This window comes from Pelodiscus sinensis, chromosome 4 (assembly GCF_052426305.1).
Source record: "Pelodiscus sinensis isolate ZL-2025 chromosome 4, ASM5242630v1, whole genome shotgun sequence".
In the NCBI taxonomy this organism is placed as follows: domain Eukaryota; kingdom Metazoa; phylum Chordata; order Testudines; family Trionychidae; genus Pelodiscus; species Pelodiscus sinensis.
Window position 1 is genome coordinate 105,749,284 of NC_143055.1, and position 10,637 is coordinate 105,759,920.

At 38.2% G+C, this 10,637-nt stretch overlaps 1 long non-coding RNA gene across 2 annotated transcripts in view; it reads right to left on the reverse strand.

Moving 5' to 3' along the window:
* The window catches only part of LOC112545153 (uncharacterized), a 57,739-nt gene extending 50,397 nt beyond the window's left edge, over window positions 1-7,342 (reverse strand). For both annotated transcript variants that reach the window (XR_012904083.2, XR_012904084.2), the window contains exons 1-2: window positions 7,130-7,342; window positions 4,248-4,329 (exon numbers count right to left, since the gene is read on the reverse strand). This is a non-coding gene — a long non-coding RNA (uncharacterized LOC112545153). The remainder of the gene's footprint in view (window positions 1-4,247; window positions 4,330-7,129) is intronic.
* Between the last annotated feature and the right edge of the window lie 3,295 nt (window positions 7,343-10,637).

Below are 10,637 nucleotides of genomic sequence, written 5' to 3' on the forward strand. Positions count from 1 at the left end.
TGAATCCACAATGCCTGCAATAATCAAGACCATCTCCTCAGATCTTTGGCATTCCATTTTCTCTCTCTACTGGAGTTACCTTTGCAAATTTGTTTTCCAAATATCACATCAAAGTTCCAAAAGCTGGGAAGAGGCGGTGAGGGCTAGGAGGAAGAGAGAATAACCTAGGTAACAAGTGCATTGTGGACTGTTGATGTTGTGCTTAGCAGATGAGACAGAGGGTTCAGAGCTGGCATTAAAGTCTAAGACAGCCTCTTTTGCTAAATTTAAACTTCATCACTATGGCTTGGCATGGTTCTTATTCTTGATTTGTTTGTTGATTGGGTGATTTAATTGTATTAGTATTTTCTTTTGGGCCTTGATTTCTGATCGGAAAATTTTGAAAAGTTTCAGACACAAATGTAACCCTCTCTATAGTTCAACCAGTTTTTCTACCATGATATATTAATTCTTTAATCCCATAACTATGCACTTACCAAAAAGTTATTTTCCATCCAGATGTCTAAAGTGTTTTATAATAGCTTGTTTAATTTACTGTAGTTCCATAAACTGAGCAACTTGGCAGATGTAATATGCTATCAATTTTTACTCCGTTCAGGAAAAAAAAGAACATACCAATAAATTATATATTTCTTCAGACCAGACAATAAATCTATTACTTCATAACCTGATATTTAGAGCTATCACACAAAGATGTGACACACAATATACTGAGATGTTGATTCATACTTGGCTACTATTATTTTCTATTTCTGGTTTTATTGTAATAATTTCTCAAGTACCTTATTCCTCACTGGTTGAACTAATGTCATTGCTGTTGCTCAAAGAGTACAGCACCACTTGTGACTCTAGGCATTCCTGTATTCACATCCTACACCCTATTGCACTATATGTTCAAAATATGCTTCGTGGAGTATCATATGAAAACTAATAAGGTACTATTATTAACCAGTGTAATATGTATGTGATAATGCTATATATGAAGTTATGGATTTCTCTTCTATGATGTTACTAGAACATGTTGAGACCAGACAATTATCCTAAGTAATGGGAATAAAGAGGCTTGCCCTAGAGACAAAGAAACATGAGTTTACCTGTATTTACATATTAGCAGTAAGCACATCCATCAAGCTAAACTGCTGGGTGTTAGCCTGATATTGAACTCAAGAAATAGGAAATTCACCTGGTTTCTATGCCCCAGAAAGACATAGGCGCCTGAGCGTCTACACCACAATCCAGTTATTTTGAAATAATATCGAAATAATGGGCGACTTATTCTGACTTCTGTAAACCTCATTCCATGAGGAATAACTCCTCTTCTGAAATAGCTATTTTGAAATAGCTGCAGTTTAGACGCTCCACTACTGCTATTTTGAAATAGCTCCTCACCAGGGCCATTCTAAGTAATTTATCCCCAGTGCTTCCTGGGGCTCTAAATCAAGACAGCACATCCACATTAGGAAAGTCTGCCATGGCCTAATTTTGAGCCTTCCCTGAAGTGTGGACATGCTATTTCGAAATAAGACATTTTGGAATAACTATTCCAGAATATATTATTTCAAAATAAGTGTGCAGTGTAGCTGTACCCCCAAGTGATTTGATCAATGTGATAGGTCCTGGCCAGGCTGGCCAGTGAAAAGCTGGAAAGGAGACTGGATAAAAGAAACCGCCTTGACAAAGACTGTATCTTGCTAGATTGAGTTTTAGGTATGTTTTCACTTTTATTTGCTTGTGACCATCTCTACCTTTATCTTTTTTATGTGGTGTCATTCAAACCCTGCTCTTTTGTTAATAAACTTGTTTTACTCTACGCTGTTGCCATGCTGGGTTTGAAGGAGAGGGTATAGTTACCCTGGTTAAATTAATACACTGATATATTGACTTGTCAACAAAATAGCAAACATAACAACTTCAATGAATGTACAATGGGAGGAGCTGAAGTTAATTTATTGTTACCTGCTATACAAGGTCTAAGCCAGCAGAGCTTTAAGGCATTTGCTAGTGAGGGAAACAGACTGGTGAGGCAGGGAGCAGACACACTGGCTCATGGCTCATACTGCTTAACGTATGTGAAAGTGGCAGAATCAGACCATAATTTAATAGACAACAGATATGGAAAATCACCATCACTACTACACTGTAATATTGATCATCCAACTTCACAAACATTTGGCTATTGATGGTCCCATTACACATTTACAAATTAAACTGTGATAACCATGTCCATAAAATTTGAGTAGTTTTTCCCCCTGAAAAGCAGGCATGCATCTGCTTCACATTCATTCTAATTCAGTACTGAGTGCCTCATTATTACACACTTCATTTGATAAGAATATACGTACATCTCATTCTTTTTATTCTTTACCACTTGTATTTATAATGTCATAAATATGGTTACTTTGCCCTATATCATAAAGGAGCTCTGTTGTAAATAATTGGCTAAAGGCCATGTTTTCTAATGTATAAAGAGCAATACAAATAGGCAGATTAATATCAGATTAAACTATTTGTCAGAAAAGACCAGCATTCTTATCATATATGGGAGTGCTGATTTTCAACTCTCAATTCAGAGATGCACAGTAGAATCATAGTATGGTACTTTCACCCTCCCCTCCACCCCAAACAAAATGGACAGCATCTGGAGATATTCATATTAATTCTTTTAAAGATAATTTTAATAGGACATTCTGACTCGCTAGGAATAGGGAGATCAAATGGACAAAATGCCTTTCATAAGTCTCTTTTCCATGTACACTCTCAAAGAAAACTCTTTGTACACAGAAACATACCAACATTTCTTATTCTGTTTCCAGAGTCCAGACACCATCACCACAGAACAGCTGAGCTGGAAAAATATTTTTGGTTTTAATGAGCATGTTGCTTGTGGCCTGAGTAGAGGGTAGAGGCCCTTGAATGCTGGATGGCATGCGATGATCACATTTTTTCCAGTGCCTTAATGTGACACACATTTTTATACAAAATATTAATTGTGCATGTTAATGGATGATGAGTTAAATAAAAGACTTCAAGGAATTTTTTTTTGAACTGTTAAAACAAAAAAGCAAAGAAAGAACAACAAACAAAAACACACAATTACTCTTTATAGAAAGCTAGACATTTTGTTCCATGTGTGCAATTCTTTCTCCTAACTTCATATGCATAAAATCCAGCATGGCCCAGTTTCTCAACTTGACATACCCTTTGCAAGAGTGACTCGCTTAATATACAAGAATTTAATGGGGTGATTACTTTGTCTCTGGTTCCCTACCTTGTTTGTTCATACTCAGCTATGCACACAGCTGCTCACTCAGGTATTGCATACTGTGAGATTTTGAGAAGCAGAAAAAGGTGCTTGGTATCTTCAGATCTCCAGAATTTTCTTAGTTTTCAAAACTATTTTGTAGCAGGTCTGGTGTCCAAGTTTATAAACCAGAATATTCTGGAATGCTTGTGTGTGCATGAAATTTGAGGAATGAATAACAACAAACTACTGAAAAAAAAAAGGCCCAGATTTTGATAAAGGAAAAAATGAGTTTTTTTCTATCTTCTTGCTTTTTGCTATTTAATAATCTCTCCCCCACCCCAATCCACTTCAAGGCTATGTCTACACTGGCACGATCTTGTGCCAGAGCTATGCAAATGAGGCTAAGCGTGGAATATCGCCAAGCCTCATTTGCATATCTAATAAGCTGCCATTTTTGCGGAAGAGGTTCTTGCTCAAGAAGGAGCTGTCTACACTGCCCATTCTTGCGCAAGAAAAACCCTCTTGCGCAATGCTGTTACGTTATTCTCAAGAATAACGGCATTGTGCAAGAGGGTTTTTCTTGCGCAAGAAGGGGCAGTGTAGACAGCTTCTTCTTGTGCAAGAGCCTCTTCCGCAAAAGTGACGGCTCATTAGATATGCAAATGAGGCTCGGTGGTATTCCATGCTAAGCCTCATTTGCATAGCTCTGGCGCAAGATTGCACCAGTGTAGACATAGCCGAAGTGTTTTATTCAAATGATAATCTAATAACTGCCACATTTAATATCTCCTACATACCTGTGTCTCACACTAAATCCTTGGAAAAATACTTCATAATCTAAACAATGTATCACAAAAGTAACAATTACAACTGTATTTAATATGGGAAAAATTAGATAATTGATTTAAACAAACCGATGAAAATTTTTTCTCAGCTTTACTTGAGAAAGACCAAAGCAAATATTAAGACAAATATAGAAAAAAAAATTAGAAATTGTAAAAACCTTCACTTCAGACAGGAAAAAGGTCCACTTGTCCTCTCTTCATTATACACACCTCCAACAGTACTTTGCATGTTTCCGGTGACTTTTATAAAAAAAAACCCATTATGCTCATTTTACAGGTGTGCAAACTGAGGTGTGGAAAGTTTTGTGACTTGCCCAAGGTAAAGATAGTGAGTCAGGGGCTGGATGAGGAACAGACTGGATATACAATGTACTAGATCCAGTACAAACTGAAGTTAATTAAAAGACTTCTATTTATTACAGTGGTCATTGGATTGGTTCCTTTCCCCTCCTCCTCCATATATATATATATATATGGATGCAAAAATTACGGATTTAAAATATTTTTAAATAAAAGTAACAATGTAAACTCTCCCCATACATAAGCATGCCAGAAAGACATAAGAACAACACACAGTGTCCTCAAGGCACCACATCATTTTCAAGTTGACAATTTTACTATACACTACAAACACAGTGGCTGTGTCTACACTGCACCCCTTTTCCGGAAAAGGGATGCAGATTAGACACATCGGAATAGCAAAATCCGCGGGGGATTTAAATATCCCCCGCGGCATTTGCATTTACATGGCTGCCGCTTTTTTCCGGCTTGGGGATAAGCCGGAGAAAAGCGCCAGTCTAGACGTGATTCTCCGTAAAATAAGCCCTTTTCCGGAGGATCTCTTATTCCTACTTGAAATTTCCAGAAAAGGGGTGCAGTGTAGACACAGCCAGTTTGTATAAAAGCCTTCAAAAAGGTCCTATTTAATTATTTCAAATCTTTATGACTAGGATGCAGTGTATGCAAAAATGGGTGCTTACATATGCATATCCGTTAATCATACATGCAGTTGATCAACAAGCTTATTTAAAAATACACAAATGAGAACAACAGGGAAGACACATTTGGCATTGTTCCGTCCTCCCCTCACATTTTAAAAATATTGTTACCTAATCTTTCAACCCTCAGCCTTAGTATATAAAATATTGTTTTTGTTTCATCACAACACAGGCAGTGAATTTATAATCTTCTAAGAACAGAGGCTGTATTTTCCTATTTTGATCTGTAATACAGACCAGCATTGTGTATTCTGCACTCCTTATCTTTATATATCTCTGACTGATGCTGAGGGGACTTCTGTGCAAGGAATAAAGTTCTTATCCTGCAAACATTTTGTATGCATGTGTACACGGGTTCTATGGAACAGGACTACTCCTGTGAGTCACATTAAGTGCATAAATGCTTGCAAAGTGAGTGCCCATGTGTGTAATATACAACTGCAGTCCTGCAGTGAGGACCAGGGGAGAAAATTTTGCCCTCAATTTGTAACCTGCAACAAAAGGGCTAGGTGTCTTGAAAAGTACATCACTGAACACGTGAGCAGAAGCATGGAAAGCGATTTTCCATGCTAGATATACAACCTGAGGTTAGCAACAAGCTCATCAAAATCAGATGAAAATATTCTAGTTGCAAAGGTATGTTTCACTATATTGATTCAGAAATAAAGACTATAATTATAAAATGACTCCTTCAGAATGCAACTGCTGAATTAATGGCTGAATTTAGAAGAAAAACTATATTACTAAAATTACTTGTTACCTGTAGCAAATCAAATTTAAAATCAGCATATCAATAAATCTATAACTTTCAAAGGAACACACTTTTATCAAATACTATTATAAAGACATGCATCTGATATTTCAGTACCTACTGATTCTTATACAAAGTTCCACAATGGAGATCTGCATTATGCATGCTAGTATATATTACACTACAATATTTAAGCCCAGGAATACTGGTTTATGCCTAACATACACAACAACTCATTACAGGAAACTCGAAACAGATACTGTGTTGGGGAGTAAAGTCTACTCTAGTGTTATATGGTGTGATTTGAAGAGGTTACCTACAATGGGAAATGTAGCACTTTTGCCCCAGTATCATGACTGCCATAGTCATGATTTATGTAAACATGTGGCATTCTGAAATGCGCTCTCCTCCATAAAATCATCCTGAGCCAGCTGGGTGATGTTAACTAAGAACTAATCATAAACATCTGCTTAGTTTACATAAATGTTACTTTTATTCCCAGATTTTCCAAAAAAGAAAATATACTGTCAAGCAATTTGCACAAATTATTTTAGCCATCCTTCTTTTTTTTTGTTAAATAATTTTAAAATATGTTATTTATATACTTAGAGTTATCATGTTCTGTAATTTTGATCTGACACACAAGGACTAACAATATGCTCTGTTTGAAGTTTGGTGTCTCTTTTCTAACACTTAATAAAAAGATCAGATATCTTGTATGAAACTTACCAGGTTGGCAATACCTTTATTATTTGGTTGCCAGATCTCATACAACATTCCAGTTCATACTAAATGTAAATGACAACCTAAGCCCAGTGTAAACTTCTAATAGGTTGATCTTAAATGCTTGTGTGTTTTTAAGAAAACAATTCTTTTTTATTTCTTTTTTATTACTTTTGAATGTAATGTATGAATGAATGTGAATGGAATACACAAAAATCTACATTAACCACTGGATTCCTAATGGTTTTGACTTAATTTATAATGCAGTCTGGCTTTAGGTTGAAGCTGCCCTGAGGGCTGATCAGGCTACCATAGTCTCTATGAACATGGTGGCAGCAATGGAATAACAGCAATGCAGGAATAGCCTGATAATGCCTCCTATCGCCGCAAGCCACTCATGAACAGGCTGAGCCAGGATTCTTTTTCCAGGAGTGGGGCTTATACTTTGTGGTTCCTTTGAACTGACTATGCATAAAGCCATGAAAAATTCCTCTCCCTGGGGGTGAAACTCACCACAAACAGAGCAAAGAGAAGGTGGGCTAGGACCTTGCTTCTCTTCCATACCAACCTGCAGAGCTGGTCGGGTGCATTGGTGGGAGCAGTCTGCACCATCCTAAAGGACAGTGCAGCTTACACCTTCTACTGTACATGAACAAGCTGGAGATTACCCCACATGGCTCCCCATGAACCCAAACTCTGGCTGAATTGTTAAGGATACAATCTGAGTCAACGAATTGTCGCAGTGTTGATGTAGCTCTGACCTGTGCTTTTGTCATGTCAATGATGATGTCACAAAACATTGTAGATGGGCTTTTGTATCTATCTATCTGTCTGTGTGTTGGTGAGCCTGTTTGTTCAAAAACTCCTCCTAAATTATAAGAGCTAGAATCCCCACATTTGGTATACAGCCTCCTCTTATCATCAATTAAATCAAGGCCAAGGTTTGGTTGTGCTAGGACAATAGGATGTGCCAGGAATTTGATTTTTTCCTCATAAAATGGAAAGGGGTCTGGTTGGATGGAGTTATACTGTGGAATGACCACAGGGGGCAGCAAGCACCCCAGCAGGAAGCCATTAGTTGGTAGCAGTCAACACCCTGCCCTGCCCTGGGGATCAGCTCTTAGCTGTTGTGCACACCCCACCTCCCATGCCCATGCCAGCCCTGGGGAGCGCCAGCAAGGCAGCCTCTGCGGCTCCCTTCCCTTACCCAGAGGTGAAGCTGGCAGCCAAGGTTTGTGGCTCACCACGGGTCTGTACCAGGAAGAAGTTGATGGCCAGGGTGTATCCCCCCCACACACTTCAGGCTGACCTGGTAGAAGCCAGCAGACACATGCATGGCCCCATCCCTGCCCTGGGCTGGACCTGGACAATACCAGGTGTGTGTGTGTGTGTGTGTGTGTGTGTGTGTGTGTGTGTGTGTGTGTGTGTGTGTGTTGTTCATGTTAGTTCTCTCTTGGTTTTACTATATTTTCCTTGACATTTTACAAGCACTGAAAGAATTATTTAAAGGGGAAAGGGAAGATTTTTTTTTTTTAAATCTGAGTGTCAAAAGTGAACAGGGAAAACTTGTTAAGAGCAACCCTTCACATTCCTATTTTTCCAAAATCAAAATGTCCTTTTCCAGGGTTTTGTATTTTTCAAAATACAGTCAAACTCCAATAGTCCGGCACTCCTGATAGTCCAGCATCAAAATGGCAAGAGCCTAGTGAGTGAGCTTCAGCAAAAAATGAGTCCCAAGGTAACAGCTGAACTGAGCAAAAAAGGGTAAAAAAGGCTTAAAAAACCTAAAATATTACAGTATGCTTTATACAGTATGTACAATAAAAAGGGTTAAGAACACTTTACATACAGTATATAATGTATATAGTATATATATAACCAACTTATAGTACCTCCTGATAGTCCGGCATATTTGATAATCCGGCACCACCTAAGGCCCATAGGTTCCAGATTATCGGAAGTCTACTGTAGTTTAATCCATGTACATTGTACACACAAAATAGAAAGGTAGCTGTTCAAGCTCTGATGTGCCTCTCACTCCAGTGATAGAGATCTAGCTTGAGTTGAAGCATTTTGTAATATTTTGGTGTGTTCATTTAAGAAAAACTCTTTTAATGGAAACTTTCCTTGTCACACTAAATCATGTTATAATTAAAGCGATTAAAATATTTTTTCTCCTTTTTTTTGTCAGAAAAATTCAGAAATGGATGTCCTCCCTTTTATTTGAAATCAAGGTAAATTCCAGCCAATATAGTCCTTACAGAATATGATCTAGCAAAAGTCACTCACCATATTTAGACTATGTCTAGACTGCAGAGTTTTTCTGGGATACAGTTTCCAAAAAAGTGGGCACATTTTCAGAACCTCCCTTATTCCTCATTGAATAAGGGATGTTCCGAAAGAGGAGGTTTTTCCAACATTTGGACCCATGTAGATAGGTCAAATGTTGGAAAAGCCTCTTCCAGAAAACCAAGCGGAAAAAGATACTCAAATTGCGGTTCATAATTTGAGTTTCTTTTTTAAAAAAAAAAACCCTGCGGTGTATACATAGCCTTAATTTCTGAACTCTTAACTCTTAAATACTATCTGTACAGAGAGAAATTGTCTTTCTACAGGATTTATTCAGTGCAGAATAGGCTCTCTACTAGGAGTGGGAGGGAAACACAGAACAATAGAAAGCATTGTTAGGTATTGAGGTTTTTAAGGACACAAAAAGGGTGTTAGCACTCCTGAAAGGTGACTGAGTTCTACAGAGTGAAAGAACTCTTGATCATGGGTTCCCAAACTGGGGGGCATGCTCCCCTGGAGGTGTGAAGAAATTCCAGGGGGGGGGGCGCAATATGACTCAGCCCCCTCTCCCCCCATCAATCCGTCCCCCTCAAGTTTTGCTGCTATTTTTGTTTTTTGTCCCCGGTCAGTTCCTTTTTTTCCTCAACAAGTTTTGCTGCTATTTTTGGGGGAAGGGGGGCATGAGGGTTTTTCAAAAATCAAAAAGGGGGCATGATGTCAAAAAGTTTGGGAACCACTGTGTCTAGATAGAAGAATTCTAGCAGGATAAAGCACTGCTCACATCTCTATGCAGCCCAGCAGGAATCACTTGTAAGAAATGTGAAGGTACATTAAGGTTTATGTTCTTTTTGGCTTCTCAGATGAATTTGCTCATTACCAATATGGTTCTGATTTAAATAAGGATGTTCCCTGTCCTTTAGGAATTAGACCTGCACTTCTCTAAAGTCCCTGACCTGTTTTCATAAGGATGATCATACTGGAGCAGACCAATTGTCTGTCTAACCCTGTATTCTGTCTCTTAGAATAGTGATAACATGTGCTTCAGAAGAATGGGTAAAACCACAGAGTAGACAGTTACGCAGTAATATGGAATATAATCCTCCTTGCCCTTGTACTTAGGAGTTCGTTTGTGGGCTGATATCTCATATACATTTTTCTCCCCACTACCTAAATTAAGATATTATTATTTATATCAATGTCTAAGTCTTTTCTGAAGCAGAGGCAAATGATTTTCAATGACTAATGGCATGGACTGCATTCTAACTTGTGATGTAGAGAATATGATATACCATTACATGTTTTCTGAGAAAACTAAACAAGAGAGGGAAAGAGGGCCTATCTTAGAAGAAATGCAAAACAGGAAACTAGTATGAAAAGACTTTGCCTTCTTTCAATTTGGGACTTAAAAAAAAGAAAATTTGTTGGCAGCATACAACTCGCCTCTTGAATCTTAGTGACATAATTTCCTTCAAAAAGCACAAACCACAAGTTTTCAGTCAAATTCTATTCTATATGAGTGATTCGGAACATCAGCCAACAAACTTTCCTCAATTTTAATCCATGTATTTTTCTTTTATTAAGTCTGCAGGAATAAAAATGCATATTTAATGTGCATTATGAAAACTTCCTTGCTTCGTTCCATTGGAACGAAGCAAGAAAAGTCTGTGCAGGTTGAAACTCTCTAAACTGGGACTCCCTGGTTTGGCAACATCCGTGGTCCAGAAGGCAGGAACCTTGCAGGGGCTGGGAACCCAGCTAGGCTGGCTGCAGGGGGACTGGTAGCCTGG